We start from the raw sequence: 26,020 nt of genomic DNA, 5'->3' as shown, positions 1-26,020 counted from the left end.
CTCACTGTCTTCCTTAAGATCTTGATCAAGCCCCTGATTTTATGGAGTCCTGACAAGAACAGAGTATTTACCCCAAGAACAGTGTATGAGTTTGACTTAATTTTCAACCAAAATATACTTTGCATGTTTTCAGAAAGTCTCTCTACATCTCTTTGCCTGCTGTCCAAACAACTCAGTAGTTAGTGTCAAACCTTAACCATATGGAGAAAAACAGCAGTTGAGAGACATATTTTGTTCTGTTCAGCTCCTCACTGTACTCAAAAAGGATGCAACATCTGAGCACAACGCTGGAAAAGCTGGGGAGGAAGGAATTTCTGAAATAGTGAACTGAAAATTTAGAGCATAATACTTGAAACAAAACCACGATGAAGTAACTGAGGAGCATACTGTCTTCACCCTGATGGGAAAGAAACCCTGAAAACTCTCTTCAGATGCTCTCTGTACAGTTTCTGATTAATTCTCCTCTCAGACATTCTAAGTAGACAAGACTAATGTGAGATCATCAACATACAATGTGCAAAGAAAGTAAGCTTCTCTTTATAGAAAGTCTGACAAATTCAACAGCAAAAAATGTTTCTAGTGACTTAAGCAACTGTTATGGAACACAACAGATTTATATCCCTGTTGTAGAGCTCTACAGGCTAGTTAAAAATCAACATACACCCTCTTCCTGGTGAAATTTTACAATACAGATCATCAGCAGGTGAAATTGATATGGATGCACTACCAATAATAAGATGGTTAATTTACACCAGGAAAGGATCTGGCCCATCTCTTTTTAAAGTAATTTGATAATGAATATCTGCAAATTTCTGTTCGTTTTAAGAACTGTTAAATTCTACATCACTTTCCATGCTCTGTTGTTTTGTTTTTTAATGGGGAACCACTCTCTTCACCATATGGTCCAGCTGCTGTCCACAGTATTCTCTGCTTATTTCACCATCATGCAACACTTTCCTCTTCTGGGAACGAGATGACACAGTGACATGTGAATGTTGCTTGCAGCGCAACATGAATTTCTGCTGATTTTTCTGGCACAATACAGCAAGGGCTGACCAGGGCAGCCTGCTGCATAAAACATCTGCTCCGCAGCCTTGCTTGCCTTCCAAAATCCTCCATAGTTGTAAAGACCAACCTGCACAGAACTGGCACTCTTTGGGTTCCCAGGCAGAGACAAATGGAGTCTCTGGCATTTCTAGTGAATATTTTGAACCACTTTCCCTACCGTGTCCCTACTGAGCACACCCTGGGTCAGTCTACAGTCATCTGGGCATCCATTTGGAAGATGTCTGAATAAAGTGATCTAAAAAAGTAAATCCATATGTGCCATCTAGCAACCAAAAAATGTGACATTTCTAGTGAGGTCCTTAGTTATAGAAGGAATTTTGCAGTGATTCAACAACCATTAAAAATCACATCCATGGAGGAAACTCATGGTTTACCTGTTCTTAATCTAATCTCATTTTGCACTTTTACAGTGGTCTGTAAAGTGTCTAGTGCTCATAATTTTGAATTATAAGGATGACTCTGCAGGAGTCAATTGGGCAAAAGACCCATTGCCATTTCATGTTAAGAGACTGACAATTGGGTCTGTGCTGGGTTTTATGAGCCTTCTTTCCTTTAGCTGCAGTGTGCCCAAAACGAGCTACCTGCTGAATGAAAACCTGCCCATTTTCAACCACCTTTACAGAGCACAGCTGAGTTTGGTGAATTTATCTGAAGTGATTAAAAGAAAGATATTATTTTTCTCTGTGTAGGAGTAATTACTTTGCCAGGCACTCAATAATGTTGTCTTGACAAAAATAATATTTACAGTTTGATTAAGATGTTCCTGCACTCAACATTTTGTTTTTATTTGTGGTGAGATATATCCCCACAGCTAAAGGCACCTCTTCTAATGCCAGAAAGGGAGAGGGGGGAAAGGAGTTACAAGCCCTCCAAAGATTACTGGCTTCAACTGCCTCCTGGACCAAAAGAATCTCTAGTGTTTCTCAGACAGCTGTCAAAATCCTCAGCTCTGCCACTCTTGTGAGTTGTTTCTTGTCAGCATAAAACTCTGCTGCACTTTGAACGTTTGAAACAGGGGCAAGAATGAACTGAACTAAATCTAACAATAACAATTGATACAGAAATTGGGGAGCATTTTACAGGTTATTATGACAACAACACAGTGCCATTGTTACCCCTGCAGCACCCCAGCTCCTTAGAACTGTATCTAATGGGGTGCTGCCTCTGTGATGACATGGCTCTGGGGAGTTGGTGGAGTAGACAATATACACATCTATTGTGTGAGGCTCAGAACACCAACTGGCATCACACTTCATAGAATCCAACTGACGGAGTCAGTTGCTGCTAGGGAGGGAGATCCAAGTGCCCTTTTCCCGTATAGGACAGGCGTCCCACAAACTTCAAGTCAACATATTTTGTACGTGATTAGGAAGGAGAGGTAGAGGTAACATTTTCATATCAACTCAAGTCAAATCTTTGGTAGAGACCTATTCTCAAGTGGGGTTGGAGTGAGTTGAAGAACTTATTTGCGGCTTGTGTGAAATGTTCAGATAAAGCTTTTAAAATGCACAGCTCCATGGAGACCTCACCAAGTATTCCTGACTGGAAACCCACTGGACTGTACTTCTGCAGCTGCCAAAAAGCAGCCATTGAAAAATATGTCTTTTCCCATCAATAAGGGTAATAATTCCCTTCCCCAAGTCAGTGTGAGTAGCCCACAGTTTTTAACTAGCCTAGGCAAAACAAATAAGGTTGTGTCTCTGTTTTCAGAAAATCTGACAGCATGGAGAATTGAGATTGATATTAAAGTTCCACAAAAACAGCCTAAAATAACTTGATGGCAGAGGAAACACAAGAATAGTTTACTGGATTTGGTACAGAGAGAGAAAGGGAACAGGGAGTGAGGTAAAGGAAAATAGGGTGTTTTTTAAGTCCTGAAGACACGTCTGATTTTGCAGATTGATTCTAATAAGGTAAGAGCAGAAGGAGCAGTGAAAGAATGAAGGACAGAAAAGCTGACTTTTGTTTTGGCAGAAAGCTAAATGAAAAGGGGCTAAACTGTGTGATTTAAGCAAAGAAATCAGGCAGTGCAGGCTTGGAAATTAAAGACAGGGAAAGAAAGTGGATGAATGGAAAATACTTTTGTAAAAGAAACCGAATATAAAGCTTCTAGTAACTGAAGCCGTAGCTACTACCACTGTCTGGAAAACAGGATTTTTTAGTGCTTTCTGATTCCTGCAGAATTTTCATAACGTAAAAATCTGGTCTATGTTTTTCAAAACCTTAAATATAGGGGAAAAAAATGTTCTCTGTCAGAGAGACCTTTTTGATTAATGAAGAAATGCAAGTGTAAAATAAACCATTCAGTATTGTGGAAATATTTCTTGAGTATATGAAGCACACAGTAAGGGCTCAATCTAGATCTGCTTACAGTTCAAACCCACAAGAAAGTCAGTGGAAGTTTTGAACACCTCAAAACCTATGCAGTGATTGAGTATAATGAAATAATTGAATGTCAGCCTTTGGTATTGTTGAATGGGTATTTTCCACAAATCCTGACTGTGTTCACTCTTGGTTCCTGTTTCCTGACAGAGGAAGAAGTATGATGAGATGATCGGGGGCCTCTCTGTGAAACAGAGTTTGCAAATCAAGGTACATTCATCTGGTTTACCTCCCTGACACACACTTGGGTACCCAGAAATTATTTGCACCAGTTCAGTTTCTCTAATTGTTTTCAGATCCAGGGTAGGTTTGTTTCATTAAAATGTATCTGTCCCCAGCAATTATTCTGTTTGGTGCAGAAGTCACTTCTGTTTTAAATTTTCAAGGAAAGAAAGAAAATACATATTAAGTCTCATTTCCTTTGGCTAGAAAATTACCCTAAGTATACATTCGGTTTAAACTGCCTGAAAGGAAAGAAGAAACTTTTCCTTGATACAGATGAATGTCTTCCCTTGTAATCTAACAACTAGAAATTGAATGAATGTGTGTGTAATTTTAGATCCCAAATCAAATACCGAACCAAAATCAATTTTTGAGACTCCTTTCATTACTGAAAATAAAAGGCAAAAAAACCAGCTGTCATAAACAAGTAATTATTTTAATTTTAATGCCACACTCTGTGGTCCGACAGCAATTCCCCTATCTGCAGTCTGTCCTTTCACTTATCTGGTTTGGAAAAAAAAAAAAAAAAGAAAAAAAAAGTATAAATCATGTTAAAGCAATTGCACATGTTAAATGAATCCTCTGGAAACTAGATACCGTCGCGCTGAAATAACTAGACGCTCTCCTTGCAGTGTTACTACGGCGAGACCTAGAGGGTGGAAATCACTGCTAAAACTCTTGAGGGAGTGCTTGCCGCCGCCAAAGCAGTGTGCGCGCGGATTTTCAGCTCGCCGACCTGGGACTGTTTTGTCGGGTTTATACCGTGGTCCTCTCCCGCAGCTTGCCCGTCCGACCCCCGATGCTCTGAGAGGTCAGCGGGACGCGGGGGGCGCCCCACGGGCAGGCGGGTCGGACCCCACGGCGGCCGCGCCCGTGGGCAGCGTCTGAGCGTCTCCAGGTCGCACCGGGGTCTGCGATACCGGCGGTCCCGCAGCAGCTCCCGCTCCCGGGGCCGCTGTCCCGGGGCTGCGGCGGGGCTTGGGGAGGCGCGGGAGCCGGGGCGGACGGTTCAGCCTCCGCGCGCTTTGGGTGGGGAGCGGTGCCCGGCACAGTCCCCTATCGCCCCGCCGCACCGGGACCGGAACCGGCGGGATTATCGGCGGCTAGGGGACCTCGGTGCGGTGCGGAGGAAAGGGGAATTAGCGTATTAACGCCTCTTGCTCCTGGCCCTGGCTGGGCCAGCTCCGAGACAGGGCTTAGCGCAGAGAGGGACCAATGAGGCACGATCTGAGGGGAGGAAAGGAGGAAAGGAAAACAAGCGGACGGCCAAGATCTGCACCAGCCCGCAGCTGCGGCCCCAGTCCCCGGTCCCCCGAGGATGCGCCTGTGAGATACGGCCCGGCCCGGGGCCGTCTGCCAAGCGGCAGCGTATTCGGGGCCCCGCCGCTGCCCCGGACTCCGCAGCGGCCCCTGCTGCCGCGCCCGCAGGCCGCGGAGAAGCCGCACATCCCCCGAGGGGCTGCGGGCGGCTGCCCGGCACCGTGCCCCGCGGGCGGTCCAGGCCGCTCGGGGGCGTCTTCGCGCGCCCCGTGGGCGTGGAACGACCGTGATGCTCGGAGGCGGTGGCAGCTCAGGAGGGACGAGCAGGGGCCGAGGGCACCTGGTCGACATTAGCCCGGTAACGCTCCGCATCAGCCCCGCGCCGGCTGGAGGCGGATGTCTCCCGTAAAGAGCACAGGAACGAGAAGCCCAGCCCCGCCCGCACCCACACGCGGCGCCTCAGCGCCACCGCCCTCACCCGGGGTGGGCAATCCGCGCACGGCACCAGGCACCGCCCCCAGCCCCAGCACAGCCCCCTCCGAAACACCGCCCGGCGGGGCGGGGTTGCCGGCCACGTGCCCCGCCCGTCGTGGTGGACGGGGTGAGAAGAGGGGCGGGGAACGGGGCGCGCCCGTCCGCCCGCCCGCTGGGGTCCAGTCCGGGCTTTGTCTCCGCCTCCGCCGGAGGAGTCGCGTCCCAGGGGCAGGGAGGCGGCGGCGGGCGCCGAGGGGACGCAGGGCAGCGGCGGCCAGCAGCGGCGGCCAGCAGCGGCTCCACCGTCCTCGCCGCGCACAGTCCAATGCCCGGCAGCCCGGGGCGAGGAGCGACTGCGCTTTCCTGCCGTGGCACGGCGAGTGCCTCCAACCTAGGAGTTTTCCTGAAGCAGCCGTCACACCGGGAGCACTTTTGGTAGAGAGGGAGCAGAAGGAGACCCCGAAATGACTTACCTTCCGAAGCGCAACTGAAGGGGATTTACTGGAGTGGAACCGTAGTGGAATTTGGTTCTGGAAAGGAGTTGCTAACGCCTTTTTTTTTTTTCCTTCTCCCTGTTCCCTCTTTTCGCCCGTTATTGGAAATGAACAAATTGCATTTGCAATTCAGAAAGTCGAAATATTAAATACTCCATCCCCCGGGAAGCACACATGTAGTAATGACAAAGGATTGCAAAGGAGAGAGTGGCTCCAGTTTCCCAGAGAGATCCCCTTAAATGGATTACTAAATGGGACACTACATCAGCTAGTTCTGTCCTCTAGCTGCCTAGATACATGCACCGAAAAGGTACAGTACTCCCCCGTCCGTATCCCTACCTAATGTTTTGGGGTTGCTCGGAAAGGAAGACTCCCGCGTCTCCCCGGCAGGCTCGGGAGGACCAAGGATGGTGTGTGGCTGAAGGCTGGCTGCTGCTGTCTCGACAGCGTTTGCAGCGCCTAGGGAGAAGAGCCGCCTGCAAGTGCACACGCTGCGCTTGCTGTTGCCACTTTCCAGGCATCTCATGGCTTCGCCTTTCTTTTCTTTTTCCTTCTTTTTCCACCCACCGCCTGCAACTGCTTAACGTGCTAGGCTTCCTCCTTAGCCCCTTGGCACGGCTTGCATGCGCGGTGCTCGGGCTCCTCTCCGCCTCCCCGGCTCCGAGCCCTGCTTGCAGAAGGCCGGCGGCAGGGGGTCGCGCCCGCCGGGGCGCCGCGGAGAACTGGGCGGCCGCGGGACGCCGCCGGGTGGCTGGGGCCGGGGCCGCCACCCGCTCACCCCGGGGCTGTGGGGGATTGTGTGAGGCTGGGCGGGGTGGGGGGAGGGTTGTCTTTGTTACAGGGACAATGTGGGCGCTCCGTGCAGAGGCGTAACCCCCCGGTCTCTGCTCTTTCACACGGGGTAGTTGGGTTGCGGTTTCCGTGTTCATTTATTTATTTCAAGGCCGGGACTGTGTTATGGGGGAAGGGGCCGAGAACCAGGGAAACTTATTTCGCGGTGCAGCCCCCTGGGCTGCTACGGGCTTTGTTCGCGATCGTGGGCTTGGGCCGCGGGCCCCCCTCCCCGCCCGGTCCCCGCGGACAGCGGCCCCCTTCCCCTCCGTCCGGGCTCGGCGAGGGAGAGTGCCAGCTGCTCTCTCATAGTCCCGGGACAAGGTTGGCTCTGGGGCAGGGCTGCTCGCCGCCCCTTTTTGCTGGGCGCCGCCAGCTCTTCCCCACGGGGCTGGTGGCTCTGCCAGCCGCTTTTCCCCGGCTGGTGAGTGTGGGCAGGCGGGCTGGTCCCGGCCCGAGCCAGGGCGAGATGAGACCCGTCGGGGCGGCCCGGTGGGTGGGGAGCAACGCGGGGGAGCCCAGCTCCTCTCCCTCTGCACCCCGCGCCCTCGTCCTTCTGCCCCTTTTCCCTTCGTCTCCGGGAGAGACGGGCGAAACGGCGGAAAAGAGAAAGTTTTTCTAAGGAGGAATAACAGCGCTGGCCGGCACAAAGGAGTTCCTGTTCGGCTAGCCCTCCCAGAGGGGCTGCGGGCTGGCGGCGCCGCGTCCTACACACACCCTACGCCGCCGGGGGGGCCCGGAGCCGGCGATGGGGCGCGGGCAGGCCTGGAGCGGGGTGCCTTCGTGCTGAGGATGCTGAGCAGAGAACAGGATGCTGCTGAGGGGAAAGGTTGCTGAGAAGTGGAGGGATTTCCTCCGAAACACACACACCCCGTTCTCGGGTATGCACGGGCAGGGAACACTCCCAGCTGAGGGCAGGGTACGTCAGGAGCCCTGGCTGCGGCCCCGCATGAGCAGGAGCCCGCACGCCCCGCGGGCTTTTCTGCCGGCAGCGCGCAGGGGGTGCGGAGCCGAAGCGCGGGGGGCGACGGCTCGGGCAGCCGCTGGGGCCGGCTGAGGGTCAGCACCGCCCCGCGCTCCGCCGCTGGGCGGGGGGGGGCGAAAAGTTTGGGTGTCCTTCATCAGGCGTCGAGAAAGTACCTGCTTCTTGCGAAGGCTCGACCGTCTCACCACCCCTTCCTTGCTTCCTTCCTCCCTGAGGGAGGCGTTTCCCGGGGTGGCTCCGGCCGGCGTGCCGGTGCGGGGCTGGCGGGGGAAGCGGGGCTGAAGCTGGAGCCCGGTCAGTCCCAGCGGAGATGCCCTTTTGCCCACGGCCGCCGCCTCTGTCCTGCCGGGGTCTTCCCAGGGTGAGTCGCAGGGCGATAACTGCTGGGTTTTCCTTAAGCAAATGGCTCCTTTTCTAACCTTGACGGCTTGTTCAGGGGGAAATTTGTTCTCCTGTTCCTCTCCCGAGCTAATTGCAGCTTTTGAAGTTTGTAAACATGCGAGTTCGTGCCAGCGTCCGTGCAGCGCGGATCTTTATCTGCCGCGGATGGAAAATTATTTCACTAACAGAGCGGCAAAAATACAGGCTTTAGTCAGCTCTGTGATAAATTGTAAAATATGCTAATTCCTGACTCTGCAAGCTGAATGCTTGGTCTTCCAAAGGAGTACACACGGCTTGCAGGTGTTGTAAATAATGAACAGCTGAATCTCCACAACCATTTTCTGTCACAGAGCTGCATGCGATGGCTTATTATTTAACACAGATTCTGCTAACCTTTGTTTAGTATCATCCAGCAAAGATATTAATTATTAAGCTAATCTCAGATATAGTAGCTAGAGGTGTGATTTTTCCCACTGTCTTTGCAAAAATTAGTTCAGCGACTGGTTTTGTTTGCATTCATTTAATGTGTCATCCCGTGAACCATTCTCATGCAAGTAATCTCTACTTGGCAGGTAAATCTTTTGGCATCAACGTGAGAAAGTCCAGCAGAGTCAGGCTCTTTTAATCTCAGAACTCATGGAGATTTTGAAGAGTCTGTGGCATTTCTCTTGGAGTATGATTTACGCAGCTGTTATCATGTTCAGGGCTTCCTTTGCCATTTGTTTTCAGACCAGAAAAGTAAAATTATCTTCTTCTGGTTAACTTCTGGGTGGTTTGTTTTTTGCATGTTTGTTTTGGGTTGTTTGTTTTTTTTTTTAATGTATTGTGAGGCAATTTGGGTCTGTTCCAGCAACCCCCTTTCTTTATGGAATTGCCTCATACATGGCTGAAAGCAAGTACTAGCTTCAGTGAGATGGGGAAGGTTTGTTACTCTTAAAAAAGATACAGTTGCCAAGGCATTTCACAGTCTAGGGTATAATTTTATCTAAAAGAAATCCATTTTCATATGATAGTTTCTCATAAGGAATAAGACAAAGAGAGATTATACTAACTCTCTTTAAAGCTCAACAATTTCCTATGCATGAAAATGCTGGTTTCCATCCTTCCCCACTCTTCACTGGAGAAAATCTCTGGCTTTCATGGAAGTTTAGTTCAGGAGAAAAATGCCCAGATGAGGTTTCTGTCTGAATGCTAAAAGAATTTTAAAATAGTAAGTAATACTATAAAGTATATTTGCAACATTTGCTTTTCATGCAGTAAGAATCAAATGCTTGAAGCATGGGTGAATACTTTCAGAGAAGATGAATCATATGGTCGCAGATTTTCTATGTATTTTCAATGTCTACATTAAAACTGTATATTCTTACTGAATAGCAAAACCAACCTTATCAACTGAACTCATACCACTTGAACCAAAAAATAATTGGGCAATAGCATCTGTGAGAAACACAACTAAGTAACATCTCTAGCTACTTGAAGATGAAAGTGAGTATTAGCCATGATCCCCTCTTAATGTTGGTAAATAGAGGATCACAGTTATTGGAGTTTAAGACTAAATAAAGAGGTAGGTTGGGCTAGGGATGAGGAGTTGCCTTCATTGAATTTTTGAAAAGAAAGTAAAAAAAAAAAAACAAAACAAAAGGAGAGAGATCAAATTAATGACCTGTGATAAATCCAGACTAGAACAGTTTGCATTAAAAAGGAAGTAGGTGATTGTGAACTTGCTTGTGCATGTTTTGTGAAGAGAAGGGGAAATTTGTCATCTTGAAGAGCCATACATAAATACACATGAAAGGCGTTCACATCGTTTACAGCAGGGGAGACATAAAATGGTTTAGGATTAAATTGACCTGAGCTAATACATGCATTGCATTAAACTTGTTTGCAAGAATACATTGTTATACTACCCACAGAAATGTTTTGTGTGTGGTACCTGATTCCCATACATTATAGAAGAGTGCTGGAAACAAATAACAGCGTAAATTCTGGAAAAAACATTCAACTCTATTAAATGCGGCATATGCTAGATAAAAGTTGAAACATACTGAATCAGAAGTTTTTGCTATCCTGATTTGATACAGATACTGCAGTATTTTACTTCCTGCTATTCAGCTGTTAAGGAGGTGAATCTTCAGCCTATATCGTTCCAAGTCTCATTCATGCAAGTAAGCTTTAATCACCCAACAAAGCCTTGCTTGCCTGAGTAATTTTCTGAGAGTAAAGGCAGTTGCTGAATTGTAACTCAAATAGGGACTTTTTTAATGTTTAGGCCCAAATCTGAAAATACTGTTCTTTTTTGGGAATCAATACTTGGTGACGACCTGAAGGTATGGCGCAAATACACTCTCTCTGGATTGACCTTCAGTGTTAAGTCAGACTTAGGTCTGTGTGTTGTGGAGCAAACTGCATCTGACAAATTCTGACAAGCTTTGTCTTGACAGGGCAACAGAGAAATAAGAGGAATAATCAATCTTTTTTTTACGGACTGAGCATTATATGCTCTTTAATTCTGTGTATCAGAATTACTCAGACATGGGTGAGGCATACGCAGATTGTTTTGGCAGTAAGATACAGTCAGTAGTAGCGCAGAGTCCAGCTGCTGATCAACAGCACGCAGCAACCACGAACAGTGTTCAAAGGCAGAAATAAACAGTTTGGGGAAAGCCTGAGCCTGACCACAACAACCCTCTGTAGGAATATTTTTACTTTTGGCCTGTCGCACTAGTCTCGTGAGTGAGGAACAGCTTAGGTGTGCGTAGGGTTTCTGAAGGCAGAAGTGGACTTCCCAGTTCAAGTGTTAATGTGGCAGAGCAGAGTTTGCATGTCTTTATTTTCTTTATGTGCCGTCTTTTGGGGCAGCTAAACCCATTACTTATGGCCATGGAAGTAACTGAATGTTCAAGTTTATACAGTGTTAAGGGATTGTTAATTGTCCATGGTGAACAATGCTTTGGTTTTGGGTCTTGATTGCAACATGGCAAGTATGGATGCACAGCTCCAAGGCACTGCTTTAGGATTTAAAGGGAAGAGTGCCACCTACTGAGTTATAATTATACACATTGCATGTCCTGCATGTCTTCTGGAGTTTTCAACCTGCTTGTTTGCCTATCCTATTTTAGCAGCTGGAAGAAGTGAAAGGATTCAATATCAAATGTGGTATGAGAATTGAGGGAGAAAAAAAAATAGAAGAAAACGGGTGTGCACGTACAACCTCAGGGTGTTCTGCAAGTCTTAGGAGGGGTTCACTGAAAGGCAGACATAGAGGCATTTGCAGTTTTTATCACTTCAGATTTATAAAGGCTGCTAACATTTAACAGAGGGGCCACTAGAAATAGGGAAGGGGATGAGATATGTGTGCCTCCCCTCATAAAATAATATTTTCAGCTTTCATACACCACATGAATATAAATGAGGCTGTCAGACTTATGTCCTGTGTAATCTAAAGTTTAGCTCCAGTTATAGTTTAATACAAAAAAAGAAAGCAGATATCAGTTTTTTTAGAAAGCAGCTTTCAGAAAAGGGAGAAGAAAAACAGAAAAACCCAACATTAATTGTTCTGTAATTTGCTGCAAAACCTCTTGAAGTCTTTCTCAATGTAGAACTGTAGTTATTTATCAGCCAACAGGAGGAGTGTACTATGCTCTATGTGAATACAGAGTCATTTTTGTATGAAAGGAATTTTCCCCCAAGCCCCAAAGTGTTTCTTTAATGGCTGAAATAGAGATGTAAAATGAAATAGATAAACCAGCTATTAACAAACTGCCAGTTGCTGTATCTCTAGAGTGAAGACATATGGTAATTCACTACATTCAGTGATGACCTTTCCTTAAAAGTATTGTTAATAATAGGCATTTCTATATGGAGTATTTATACTAGGTACTTGAAATTCATGTAACATGGACTACCCCGTGCCGTTTTAGGGTGGGTTTCTTTTTTTTTTTTAGCTACTGACAAAATTGCTAGTGAGGAACTTTCTACAGAAATGCAGTTTTACAACATTCATGCAATGCTGAAGCTAATTGCAGCACATTGTGCGAGATCGCAGCAGATGTGCTTTCCTTGGTGTGGGAAGCCTTCAGTTCCTTCTCCCTCACCCTGCCCAGGTAGAGCCTTGCCTTGAGCGCAGGGTTATACCCTTTGTGAGATACGGGCCAAAAAAAGCGTCCCTGTGCTTTTGTGATCTCTGTACCCAGTTGCCTGTAGTGAAAACCTAATGTTTATGAAAGTGGAAAGTAATAAAGAATATTTTTATTATGCCCCTTCACCTTAGTCTGAGACCGTCTAGTGGATAAGGACTATTATACTAGTGTTTTTACTGGAGATAATAGCGGAAGTTTGATTATACGCTTAAAAAAAGGTATCCCTTACCGTCATCAATTTTGCAATGACCCTGACAGACTTACAGGGTCTTCTAGTAATGAAAATGTGTAGAGTATATAATAGATATGGTCGGGTGTTGCAGTTCAGCAGATGGAAAAAGTACTATCTTATATGAATCCTCAACACAATGGGAAAAACTGTGCCCAAATATGTTCCTGACTGCAGCAAACATTATTTCTACTTTCTTATCGCTGCCTGTTCAGCTTCATTCAGATGTTCTCTATATTGAGTATTCCTACGTATGGATTTGATAGTCAGATGGGAAATATGCTGTGTTGCTTCTTTTCCTGTTGTTCATGAACATTTATCCATTGCTTGCACTCGAAGCAGCCGTTCATTGAAATGTTAATGAGAATTTGAACAGTTTATAGTTCTATAGAATATATTTTTTTTTTTTAGCAGAAAAAAAAAATCTGTTTTGTTGATATACTTTTTATTGGTAGATTGAGATGGATTCTATGCTAATTCCTTCTGCATTCCTGAATTATGGCCCAGCTAGGCACTGTTGCTGGGATCTTCATCTATTAATCATGGAAGCTGCTCTCTTATTCAGTTGCCATAGTTTCAGTGCCTCAGATAGTGTTGGGGTGCCTTGGGAAAGGCTTGAGATATACTCAGACTTGCAAGCCTTGCAGTTATTTTGGCAGTAGTAGAGCTCTGAAGGAGCAGGGAACAGCATCCAACATTATTCAGAGTTGGATTAAAAGAGGAAACTTCTGTATATGTCTCTCTGGACCTTGTTATTTGAACATCCAGCTGATATTTACTCCCAAGATTTCTTTTTGTTTTGTCTTGCTGGTAAAATTGTACACTTCAGAGACTAATGGCTACCTTTACCCGTTGCAAGAGCCAGAAAGGCTTTTCATTAGTTCTGCTGATAAATGGTTGGGTAAATTAGGGCATTTAGGGTTTCCTAAGCAATCCAGGTAATTTGTTTTACATTCTCTTTTAACCTAGCTACATACAGCATGACATCATGTTTGAGACTGAGTTAATGTTTATTGTTACCTTAAATTTAATAAAATGACAACAAGTACCCTTTTGTTAGCTGCAGAGCAGCTTGAATTACGAAGTAGAAAAGGGGAAATAAACTCTTTCAGACAGAACTATTCTTCTTTCTGCAGTGCATTGGCAGTATTTTTTAAAAATAGTGTTTCAATATCTGTTCACAAATTCAGCATTAAAACATGCATACTTTCAGAAATATGGAGCTGTGACTAGTCAGAAACATCTTTTTTGACAAATAAGAAAAATGGTAAGGTAGTAAATAGATCTAACAGGAAAGTAGCTGGAAGACTGACTTGTCAATGTAGTGCTGAATATTAATTATTTTGTCAGCTATGCGTAATATAAAATAATACAAACATCTTTCACTAAGCAAATAATGGTCTTGTTTTTCCTTTCTCATTAGGGAAAAATTTTCATCACTTCTTAGTGAGCAGGAGTAAACCACATGTTTTAGCAGGTATTTAAATCCCATTTCTTTTGCACTTTACAGTGTCTCCAGAATTAAGTGATTTCCCTTCAGTTCTAATAAAGCAATTTGGTTCTTGCACAGATAAGCTTGATACATATCTTCTGTTCACAAAAAAAAAAAAGCCTTGAATATTCACATCAGGCAAAGAATCATGTTAAAAGCTGTGCAGTTTAGATTAAAGAATTCAGTATAATTGGAACTAATCTGGAAAATTAGCCACTTTTTAACTTTCAGATGATTAGCTTGAATTCAAAGATGAGTTTTAAAGCTTCAGCTTGGGACTTTACTACACAATCTTGTCAATTTTTCAAGTGAGATCAACAAGCAGATTGAGAACATGTGCCTGTTATTTGTAATCCACCCTCAGGAGCTCTACCACTGAACAAACTGAAGTCCAGAAATTTCACATTGATTTTAAAGATGGCAAAGCTTGCTTTGCTGGTAGATGCACAGAAAAATCTGTATTTCTAATTTTATACTCTGATAGTATGGAAGTTTCTGTTTTAAAGTCTGTTTTTTGCATACTCTGTTGTATATGCATATTTGACATGAAATTAATACCAGCGTTTCTCCTTTTAAACTCATGAAATGCATGTATCAAGCACATTGACAGTCTGATAAAACAAAATAATAGGCCCTGGTCATTTTGTTGTTCCCTTTGAAAAGGAGATGGTGATTGCATAAGAAGATTGTTACGGTGGAAAAATATCTTAGGTCAGAAGCTTTAGGAGTACAAATTCTGTTGTGTTTTTCTTCTCAGAATTTATTGTTCTCCATTTAGTTTTAGGTTAGGTATAGAATCACTCTGTATAGAAATTAATTTAAGCCATTCTGTAGGGCAGGTTTGTGCTTTCTTTAACATTAATTATTTTTATTGTTTATTGTTTAATTTTACCTCTAAGATGGAGAGAAGTGAGTGATAAGTGGTTGCGTAGTCAATACAAGAGGCCCAGTCTTGTTCCTTTTGGAAAGAAGAGTTTCTACTGAACATCTCAGCAATATTGAATACCTCAGCAATTCGGGTCTACAAAGATGATCAGTGATCTGGAGCACCTTTCTTATGAGGAGAGACTCAGAGAGCTGGGTCTATTCAGCATGGAGAAGGCTGAGAGGGGAGCTTATCAATGGTGATAAATATCTCAAGGGTGGATGTCTAGAGGATGGGACCAGACTCTTTTCAGTGGTGCCAAAGAATAGGATGAGGGGCAACGGGCACAGACTGAAGCATAGGAAGTTCCATCTGAACATGAGGAGAAACTTTATTACTTTGAGGGTGCCAGAGCACTGGAACAGGCTGCCCAGAGGGGCTGTGGAGTCTCCTTCCCTGGAGACATTCAGAACCCACCTGGACACATTCCTGTGTGATCTGCTCTGGGTGAACCTGCTTTAGTACGTGGGTTGGACTAGATGATCTCCAGAGACCCCTTCCAACCCCAACCATTCTGTGATTGAGTAATAAGCCCTTATTCCATTTATAGTTCAATTTTGTTCTTTCAGTTTATTTTATGGTTGGTCATGTGAGTTCTTCTGCATCCCCAAGCAGCTGAATTTTAGCATCAAATATACTAATCTCATCAAGGAATGAAAATAATCCTTTCTGGGAAAGTAATTTGTTACATTTGTGTCTTTATAGCAATGTTACAGAGTTTGCTTTGCAAATCTTGGTGTTAGATAGCATCTCATTGCCTGAATATTCCTGGAAGGCTAAAACTTGGCTTGGGCTGCAGGCTCACCAAGTGGCCTGAGCGAGAGGGACGTCCCTGGCTCAGCCACGGGAGTCCCTGCTGCCCACAGCTAGTCCCTGTGCGTGGGCAGAGTGGACCCCTGCCCGCTGGCCCCTTGGAGCGGGTGGGTGCGCAGGAGTGGCAGGATGGCAGCGCCTGGGTCTGCCAGGAAACGCTGCGTCTGCCATCTGCACAGGCCTGGGGGATGCCGCTGCACCCTGCCCCAAAACGCCAGAACAAGGAGAAGGATGGGATGGGGTGGTTTTTGGTGCCAACTGGAGCTGCTTTTTCACCGCTCGCTCTACACAGAGGGTGTAGCCCGGCCTCTGTCACCTGGTGGCAAAGTAGAGGTTGAGTCTCACGGGATTATCTTCCTTTGGTAGTACTTTGTGAGCATGGCTAAATCGAGCCTGGTATTTGATTCAAAATGCCTCACAGTCTGTTTAACTGCAATCTTGAACCTCAGGTCATAGTCTTTACAGTACTGGCCTTTCATCATAGCTCTCTAATGAAAGAGGGGCATCATGCGTTAAAATAAACTTTTGAATTAAGTTTTCTGTATGAAAAGAATTTGGAACTATGTGCATAAACTTCTAATGACATTCAACCCACTCCGCTTCTGAATATTTTGTACTTATTAATCAGAAATGCACAGCTTTTGCAATTACAGCGTACTGATCCTAACCATATTAATCAGAAATGACCACAGTTCAGTTGATTTTTTAAAATTTGCTGGAGTCTGTTTTAGGGAGGTGATTATGAAACATATTTTTTAAGAACTGTGTCCGTGCAGTAAGACTTTCTTTTATAGAAATATGTTGTGCAGATGTTTTTTGTTCTTGGAAATGAATTAAAGTGGAGAGTCTTCTCAGGTTTTGTGAAGAGGTAAGAAGAAAAAAATTTTTGTAGTCATTCTTTGGGATGCATGTTTTGTCAGCTGGTAAAATTATTATTGAATTTGAGTAGGAATTTGTTTTTCTTTAGAAAGAAATTAAGAACTGAATCCTTAAAGAGCTGTTGTGGGAAGAGGAAAGATTTTTGCATGAGCAACACACTTTTTCATTATTATCTGCAAGGTGTTTCCTTTCAGTTCTGTTGTAGGGAAGTTCAGCATGTTCAGATACACTGATTAATTCTGTCACGAGACGCGTATATTGTAGGGTGGTGTCGTCTTTTTTGCTTTATCCTGTTTTAAGTGTAAGAACTAGAGATAGTGCCAGAACACTTCCTTTCCCAAGTACTAAAAAAAAAATTAAAAAATAATCCTGTTCTTGTTCAACAGAATGTATAGTCCAAAAGGCAGATTTAGCCAACCTGCAGCTAATAGCCTGAAGGTGTGAGATGAAGGCTGGTGACTGGCTGACTGTGGGAATAATGCAGTTTTGATTTGTCCGAACATTTTTCTTAAGAGTTCTACTTACATGTGTTAGAATATCTATCAGAGAAAAACTTTGAAAATAAAAGGCAAAGTGTGGAGTAAGAGTTCTCTGACACACAAAGTCTAGTCCCTTTTCAGAGCACTTTACATTTTTGAGCAGTTGTTTTTGTTTGTGTTCCTTTGTGTTTGTCATGAGCTCTCTTGTGTAGCTGAAGGTGGCACCCATTCAGCCAGGCCCTTTTTGGTAACACGTTGGTGGAACTAAATGCTGGTGATATGCTGCATAAGCGTGGAAAATGTAGACTGTATAATGACTGTTCTTGTCAGAGAAGGGGTCTGTAAGAATGCTTGCATTGATTTACCTTGAATAGCAAATCCGTTCTTTAGACTTCTGTTTTTTCCTCTATAAATGGTCAGTATTCTATTTTACTTTGAAATAGATGAAAGAATTCATTGTTGCCACAGTCAAATAACTTGAACTTTTCAAAATCTCAAGCACCTACATAGATGCTTACACCACTGTTTTTTCAGAAGGACTAATCCTGACGTTCTTCTTTGTGCAAGGCTCCCAAGATCCAAGTATCTGGAATGCGACCTGTAAACATCTATTCAAACAAGCCTCCTTAGCTTACATTAATATGTCATCAAAACCAATTACATTGCTCACATGGATAAGTGCAGAGGCACAAAAATATGGGTTAGCAGTATCTAACTTTTGATGTGTTAACATCAAACAAAAAAAATGAGGGCACAGTTTTGCTTCAGATTGCACGTCCATATTTATTTCACCAGGTATGGGATTCGTCTAGAAGAGGTAACCTCTGGCTTGTTCTTATCAGTGACATAACTCCTGCTGAAGTCAGCAAGATTATTTCATTACCGAAATTTAAAATTTCTGGAGGAAATTGATTAATGAGCAAATTAATACCAAAACCATCAAGGAGGCATTGTACTGTAATGGCATCTGTAACGTGGAATTGATATTTTAGCTTTAAAGAATCTAGTTCTGGAAATTTTTCAGCAGTAAACCAGCAGAGAACATGTTAGTAGGGGGGCTGGAGTGCTACTTCACAGCTGCACTGCCTACTTCTAGACAACCATCATATGACAACCTGCTCTGACAACTACCCACATTTAAAAAACAGGGTTGTGTAAGAATGAACACAACACATTTACCGAAATACATTTATGGGAGGAGGGCCTTAAAGATTTCAACAGATGGAATTTACTGAGAGGTAATCCATTGCATTTTTATTACATTGCATGTCAAAGCCTGGAAGAGGGCAAGTAACTTTCCTAACTGTTACCTTAGAAAATGCTACAGATTTCAAGAGAAAAAAAAGACCGAAATGTAGAGGTATGTCTGTAACTAGTGGTACAGGGTTTTTCAAAAAGACGGACCCAATTACTTACTAAGACTGCTTTGAAATTAAGTTCATCTTTTTGAAACACCCTGTACACTGTCTAGAAAAACAGAAGAAGAGCTTGGTCACATGTTTTTATGCTGAAAGTAAGAAATGCACCTCTTAAAGTTTTCTGACAGCCTATTTGTTCCACTGGGTTGTGCGAAACCTACTCGGAAAAGGCACTGTGCTTTTTCCTTTGCATGCAGCCTGCCCTCTTGTGTTCCAGGATTTCAGTGCAGACGCTTTAGGTGTCCAGATGATAACGAAGAGTACTGGAAAAACATGGAACAAAAACAGGAAATGATGGACACAAGCCATGCTCTTCAAAGGCACTGATTTTGTTCATGCGTATGCGTGTTGTCTTACTGTTTGCAATGCAAGAAGCAATATAGTTTTCAGCTTGCTTATAGAGAGACATGAGAAAGTGGGTTAGCCAAACTGATGTGTGGAAGAGCTCTGGGAGTGAATTCGCAGTGATGGGGAAGGCCGTAATGCATATGATTAAAGCGAGATATGCTGCCTACACAAGGAATTGCTAACAAGATTCTTTCACAGCTTTCATGTCTCAGCCCTGCTTTTACAGAAAATAAATTCATGATTAGTTTCAGTGGTTGCACTATTTTGCTCAGCCTTACAGGATAGATAAGACAATCGAACTATACAAGTGCAACCAGTTGAACATAAAATAATACAGTTTGCACTGTTAGCAAAACAGTGTCCCAGGTTAACACTTGCTTGGTCCATCCTGAACTCGTGCTCTCTTACTGCTTAGTTCTTTAATAAACACGCGGAAAGGAGTCTAAAAGCACCGATTAAACTAAGGAAAATCAGTTGCATTTTCAAGAGAGAAGGCAAGATAGAAACAGATTTCATGTCCTGTAAACATTTTTTTTCCTCCTGTTCAAACAGGAGGGTAGAAATTGCTCGAAGCTATTAAATAGTTTCTTGCAGTATTTTGAGCACTTCCTCTTACTTATATGAAGCATATTTTCCTTAGCTCAAAAGAGTATTTGAATACTCTCTTGCTTTTAAAGAACTTACGGAATTTAGAATTATCTAAAGTTTTTGCAAGATGCAGAAAAACAGACTGCAGCAGTTGTGTATTGTCCCAGTGTTTGGAAGAATAAATAAATAGTAACTCAAGCCATTATTTATTTTAAAAACCACTTAGAAATCAGCTAGAAATGGGTTTGGCCCACAAATCTAAGACCATTTTAATTTTCAGTTTTCCAATCAATTTTTTTAACTTCTTGAGAAATAGCATGCATTTAGATTTTTTTTTTTTTGCCTCAGGTCAGCCCCATAGGAACTCAGTGCTTATTTTAAATCATTTTGTGTGTCTTGCTTGAGACACAGCATCTTTCAGCATAATTTTCTTAACAATAACCATAGTATATATGCAGAACAGACAAAATGCAGATTCTGGTAGTGTATATTTTAGGATTCAAGAGTTACTTTTGCATTAACAACTCAAATCCAAGTGGTCAAGTCCTTACAGAAAGAACTTGGCAGGGTTAGCATGGCGTGTTTTGGTTTGGTGGTTTGTTTTTGTTGTTGTTTGTTTTGTTTGTTTTGAGGGTTGTTTTACTTCAAAGCAACATACCTATGGAGAGAGTTTTGTATGTTTTGGAGTAATTTTGCTCCCACAACTGCAGATCTCTTGAGATCCACACAGGCTGATAAATCAGTAGAAGGGCACAACTGGCTGATCAAGATGACTAGGCTCACGTGCTGATTTTGAGTCTCTTCACTTTCCTTGTGGATTTAAAGTTGTGCCTCCCCTGAATCTGTTTTGCTGGGGTACAGTGGACTCCCACCTGGGGAAGACCCTTCTGAAAAGGTGGCATGTTTCGATTTTGCAATTGCTCTTTGACAGATGTTCACTTCTGACCACAGTTCACACCTTTACTCTCTGGTCAATCTGTACCTCGTTCTTAGATCTGGAAGCCTGCAGGTGGTTTTAGGCAAAGCCTTGTTTAAAAAGCTGCTGTCAAGCAGCTGGCATTGTGTGTAGGAGAAAGGTGATGTGTTCACAAAGAAACTACTTAGTTCTTCAGTCTCTGATCAGGTCTCATTTTTTAAAGAAAAAATAGTGACTAGTGTGTGCTTAAAATGTGTCATGGCTAAAACGTCTAGAGACTTACAACAGAAACAACTCAAATGCATACATAAGTATATGAGATGTGCCAAAGCTTTCTCTTTATGGGTACACTGGGAAGGTGATGTATGGAAATTCATCTGCAAATGAAGATGTTGCCTGATTGTTTCACTTGCACCTGTTACCTGATGGTAAACTAGACTGTTCAGACAGGCATTTGTTTATTTAGATTTCTGCTTTATGCGAGCTAGTAATTTCAGGTTTGGAGAAGTTAAGACTGTGGAAGCCCCCAGGTCTTAGTACAAATCACAGCCTCTGTAGGCATCTGTCCCAAGCTCATCTCAATATTGACTGAATAGCCTGGAGAATCAGGAGGCTGTACGTTGAAGACAGCGTTGGATTTTCAATGCAACTAACACAAGGTGAGAAGAGATGGAGAATATCTTGTACCACCAAGTCATCTTGCTGAGAGTTGTGTCTCAGCAGCCTAGGCTTTGTGGACATGCTTCCAGCTCAGGTCTCGGTGATTCAGACAAGGAATGGGGGTTTCTGCAGCTCTGCAGTGAAACCAGTTAGGATCAAACAGAGGTGCCACTGAGTGACAAGACAGGTCATACTAAATAGACAGATTATCTTTTAAGAAATAGGTGGACAATCCATAAACTATTATGTTACTCTCTCATGATGGAACCTGTCATCTCCTAGGAATGCATGCAGCATTTCCATTGACATCAACAGGTGTGAAACATGGACACTGGCTTTGGCCATGGCTTTGGTCTAGAAAACACGAGGACGTCTTAAAGCGACTGCTGTAATTCTCTGCTTTAAACTCTATTGCAACTTTATGTTATGGTGTGAGACATAAAAAGGTTAAACATTTTTTCTGGAACCTCCAAGAATAAATGGAAAATTACGGACAAGATGTCTCCTTTAACTGCAGGAAAAAGCTTTACTTTTTATCAGTGTAAATGAAATCCTCTTCTTGAACCGAGTTCTTCATACCTAATACATTTTTTTGGCACTAACTCAGCAGGCGAAATATGAGAAGCTGTGTTGTCCTGCTGAAGGGTACATTGTAGGAGAATAAGTAATAGAGAATTTATCTACTTCAATATTTGTGGTGTCTTTGAAGTGTTAATAATATTTGGAAAAGTTTATATGTCACATTAATGCCCGCTCTGTGAGCTTGTGAGAGAGAGATTGCAAGAAAGCTATGAATAATTTGCTGATTGTTTTTTTTTTCCATAGCAAAACTGTTAAGATGGTCCAGGCTGAGGTATCTCTTTATCTTGACGACATTTTTTTTGACTGAAGCTTCGCTCAAAATATTTTAATGAAGAACAAGGTGCTTTTGGTAGGTGCTCCTCACTTAATGAAGTTAAATTTATGGAGGTGTGTCAGTGCTTTTGATATATGTAATCTCTCAGAAACATTATGTTTGGAAAGATAACACCATGACTAATTCAAGAAGAAACCCATAAACGTTGAAATTATGAGCAGAGACCATTGTGGTACCATACTGCTGTTACTGGATCCCTACTACCCCCTGTAAGTGGTGGGACAAACACAGATATGTAGACTAACTTTTAAGGAAAAAAAATGGTTAATAGGAAGAAAAGAATCATAGAATAGTTTGGGTTGGAAGTGACCTTCAAAGGTCATCTAGTCCAACCCCCCAGCAATGAGCAGGGACATCTTCAACCAGATCAGGTTGCTCAGAGCCCTGTCCAGCCTGGCCTTGAATGTCTCCAGAGATGGAGCATCTACCACCTCTGTGGGAAGCCTGTGCCAGTGTTTTACCACTCATTGTGCAAAATTTCTTCCTCATGTCCCGCCTGAATCTCCCATTCTTTAGTTTAAAACCATCAGCCCTTGTTCTGTCACAACAAGCCCTGCTAAAAAAGTCAGTCCCCATCTTATAGGCCCCTTTTAAGTACTGGAAGGTTGCAATAAGGTCTCCGCAGAGACTTCTCCAGGCTGAACAACTCCAGCTCCCTCAGCCTGTCATCACAGGAGAGGTGTTCCAGCCCCCTGATCAAGGAAAGTACTGAAAGGTTGAGGCTGAGGAGTGGAAAGTTTCTAGAAAAGAATGGATTAAGGGAATAGCTGTAGGTATATATCCGTACTGGTACAGACGGGTAGCCAAAGTGCTGAGATATAGGAGGGGAGGGCAGAATAAAAGTGCTGTATTTTCTCTACCTTACAAACCAGCAGTATGCCGTGGGATGATTCTTTTCTGATGAGCTGTCACCCTCTAAAGTATATAGGAAGCTTGGAGTGGAAAAAGCAGATGGTACAGGGGAGATGCAAGTGACATGGCTTGTCTCTCTGCCTGATTTCTTTACCCTTCGTACAGAATTCAGCAGTTGGGGGAGGAAAAAAGCCCAGATGGGACTCTCCTCTGTTCCCACACCCTCCTCCCTCCCCTGGGAAATCTCACAAGACTCCTTCGACTTCTCTCACAAGCTATTGGTACAGAAAATAAGGTTTTCCATCATTGCTGAGCATCTTGCGTGATTGGCTTGGAAAGGCGTTTTTTTTTTTCTGTGGGGAAGAGGGATTGACATGTAGCAGTGCAGAGGTGAGGCATTGAAAAGAAGTACAGTAAGCAATTTTGTTGTAATAAATCCTAGGCAAAGAAGTGGAAGAAGACTTTACAATATTTGTATTTTGAGGACTGTATGATAATCTTCTGCCTGCCAGGCCAACAGTGAGTTGATGTGTTTGCAGCTATGAGAGAAAGGCATTGGCATCACCCTTTGCAGCTGGTGGTCAGCTGTCTGAAACAAGTTCGTGGCTTTTTGCCAGTTTCCACTGAACTACTAAAACTTCCTTCAAAAAAGAAAAAAAAAAAAAAAAAAAAAAAAATCCCTGCACCTGGCAGTGTTTAGGAAAATTGTCGGTAGCCTCAGCAGGGAGACAAAAGCCTAACTCAACAAAGAGTTTAAATCCCTAAAAGTTAGATTTTGTTATAATATACCTTAAAAAAAAAAAAAAAGGCAGCCTGTCTTTTTGGAGATAGAGTTTTTGTGGGTGGAGAAGGGAAAGGGAGAAGCTGGTGGCTCTGAAGGCAGGAGGACACCTGGTCTCTGCTGGACCCAAACCTTGCTGAATGAGCAAAACTTGTCTTTGTGCAGGCAGCAAGTACAGGGTTGGTCTTTGTGGTAGGGAAAGAATAAGGTTGATGCAAGGATTGTAATTTTAAGATGTGATTGTCACGCCGTGGCTGTAACTGTTGATGTACCAGGAGGCATGTGAACTTCAAAGCCTCTTTTCCAGCTCTGGACCTGTATGTCCACAGTGGAAAAACCTGGTGAGCCGGCAGCTCTGGAGTGACCCAGGGGTGCGCCATGCGGCCGGCCCAGTAGCACCAAGAGGCAGGGCAGTGTGTGTGGCAACTCCGCCTGCATTGTGGTGAACGTGAGCAATCTGGTGTTTGTCACGGGTCTTAAAACTAAAACTGAGTGTAAATAGAGAGCCCTGCTGCAAGTAAGCAGTATTTTTATAGCGGTTTCCAGGAATGAAATCAAACCTAAACTGCAAGGGAAATATTCTCTGCCATATTCAAAGTTTGTGTACAGAACTTTTCAAATAAATGCTCTGTAAAAATGATTTAATTCTGCTGTGATTATGAACCTTCTCAAACATGCTGTTTCACGTTACTCTCTTAAATAAATTAGATTACTAACAGCTGTGACTCCTCAAGTCCTTCCCCCCCCCAATTTTATTTTCTCAATAGAAAAGTGTTGAAGAAGTCCCCAAATTATTGTAAATGAAGATTTTGTTTGTACTTCAAGCTAAAATGTGCTTGACAACATCCTAGCAATAATTAGGTGGACACACTCCTGCTTGGAGAGGCTGCAGTGAACTGCCTTTAGTTCAGACAGACTTTTCAGTTCCTGGAGCACTTTGTGAGTATTAGTTGCTGCATGCTGAACAGGTACTAAAATCTAAGCCAGTTGTAAACGATGTTGCTCCATGACAGCCTATTTGAACCCAGATGCATGCTGCCGTGGCTGTGTTGTGAGTTAGTTACTCCCCCGGCTCCCCCCACAGACTAGATGCAGACACTCACCCGCTCCCACACACACATATATCGCTTATGTTTTCTGACGGTGATGTTTGTTTACCACCCGTGTCTGTGTTTGTTTGTTCACAATGTGATGCTCTGTGGTACAAGACAGCGATCAGATGCTGAGGACAGGTGTTGTCTTTCCCACCCGCTCTTCCTTCATGCAGAAAACATACTTGGTTAATGGAGAAAGGATGTGCTCTGGCCTGTCATGCTCTGTACTGTCAAATCCATTGCTTGGCTTCCCCCCAGATATGCCCAGTTTCACTTTATGGCACAGTGTGCAGCAGAGTTTGGTCTTCGTTAGGGGGACAGACTTTCCTGTCCCCAGTTCTGCCATCGACTGCTGTTGCTGCCAGCGCTGGGTGACTTTCTGCACGTGTGACTGCAACCTGCTTCCCTGCAGTCCTTGATGTAAGGGGCTGCAGGCAGACTTTACTATACATCTCTGCTAATGAGCTCGTCAGCTAATTAAATAGGAAGATGAAGCTGGCAATGTCTTTGATATTTATTCTCAGTGTGGCCCTTTTGACTTGTTTAGAGTTTCAGGGTGGTCTTGGGGGAAGAGGTTTGGTAAGCAACTGCTGAGTTTGTATTATACTTTATCAACACTGAAATAAAGTTTGCAAAATATTGTTTTGTCCCTTCTAAACCAGATAATGCAATATAATTAAAAAAAAAAAAAAAAGTGAAGCTTAACCCAGACCTAACTTAAAATTTAGAGGCAAAAAATGGCACATGGGAAAGTCCTTTTGAAATTTATTATGTTTTTGTGTATGGAATACATGTTCATTGACATCCATAATGAACAACAGTCAGAGGTTAAACAGCATTTATTACACACTTTTGACCACCTTACTTGCACTTTGTTTCCTAATTCTCCCTCAAGATTATTTTATCCATTTCAGCCTTATTGAACAGCTTCAGGCAGCTGCCATTTTCTTAAAGAAAAAAACAAAACCAAAACAACAACAAAAGCCAAAAAAGCTAGCCCAGGATAGGAAGGTTGCTGTTTACCCAGGAAATTAAGTGAGTCCTACCTAGAAGTACATTTGCCAAGGGTAAAGGAAATTTTTTCTGAGGTAGGAAACAGGTTTAAAGCTGAGATCCTCTGATCTGGTAGGGTGAGAGGCAGGTGGCCAGATGCCCAGGTGATTTGTGTCTGCTCACTCACTGCTCCTCAGTACTCTGCAGAGCGGGAGATTTCCATACCTCCCAGGAGAAAGATGCTACTTGCCTCCTAGTTGTGTGACTTACATAGCCATCAGAATGTAGAGTATTCATGCGCTTAAAAAAAGCTAGACTGGGTCATTCCAAGGTCTGTAATTTTTCATTAGGTACTGTTTTTTCCTTCTTTTCCTTCTCTATCTGCCTCTGTAGCTAGGTAG

At 43.6% G+C, this 26,020-nt stretch overlaps 1 protein-coding gene across 7 annotated transcripts in view; it reads left to right on the top strand.

Annotated features, from left to right (window-relative positions):
* The first annotated feature begins 5,611 nt into the window (after nucleotides 1-5,611).
* The window catches only part of SEMA6A (semaphorin 6A), a 115,162-nt gene continuing 94,753 nt past the window's right edge, over nucleotides 5,612-26,020 (top strand). For 2 of the 7 annotated variants that reach the window (XM_065860319.2, XM_071802124.1), the window contains exon 1: nucleotides 5,614-6,210. The gene's annotated coding sequence lies outside the window, so the exon portion shown is untranslated. Of the gene's footprint in view, nucleotides 6,211-7,479; nucleotides 7,613-7,972; nucleotides 8,078-26,020 lie in introns of those variants that run through there. The other 5 variants (XM_065860312.2, XM_065860311.2, XM_065860320.2 and 2 more) reach the window with 5 other exon arrangements.

This window comes from Patagioenas fasciata, chromosome Z (assembly GCF_037038585.1).
Source record: "Patagioenas fasciata isolate bPatFas1 chromosome Z, bPatFas1.hap1, whole genome shotgun sequence".
NCBI classification, from domain to species: domain Eukaryota; kingdom Metazoa; phylum Chordata; class Aves; order Columbiformes; family Columbidae; genus Patagioenas; species Patagioenas fasciata.
Note: the sequence above shows the minus strand (reverse complement) of the source record. Positions and strands in the feature narration are given on the sequence as shown.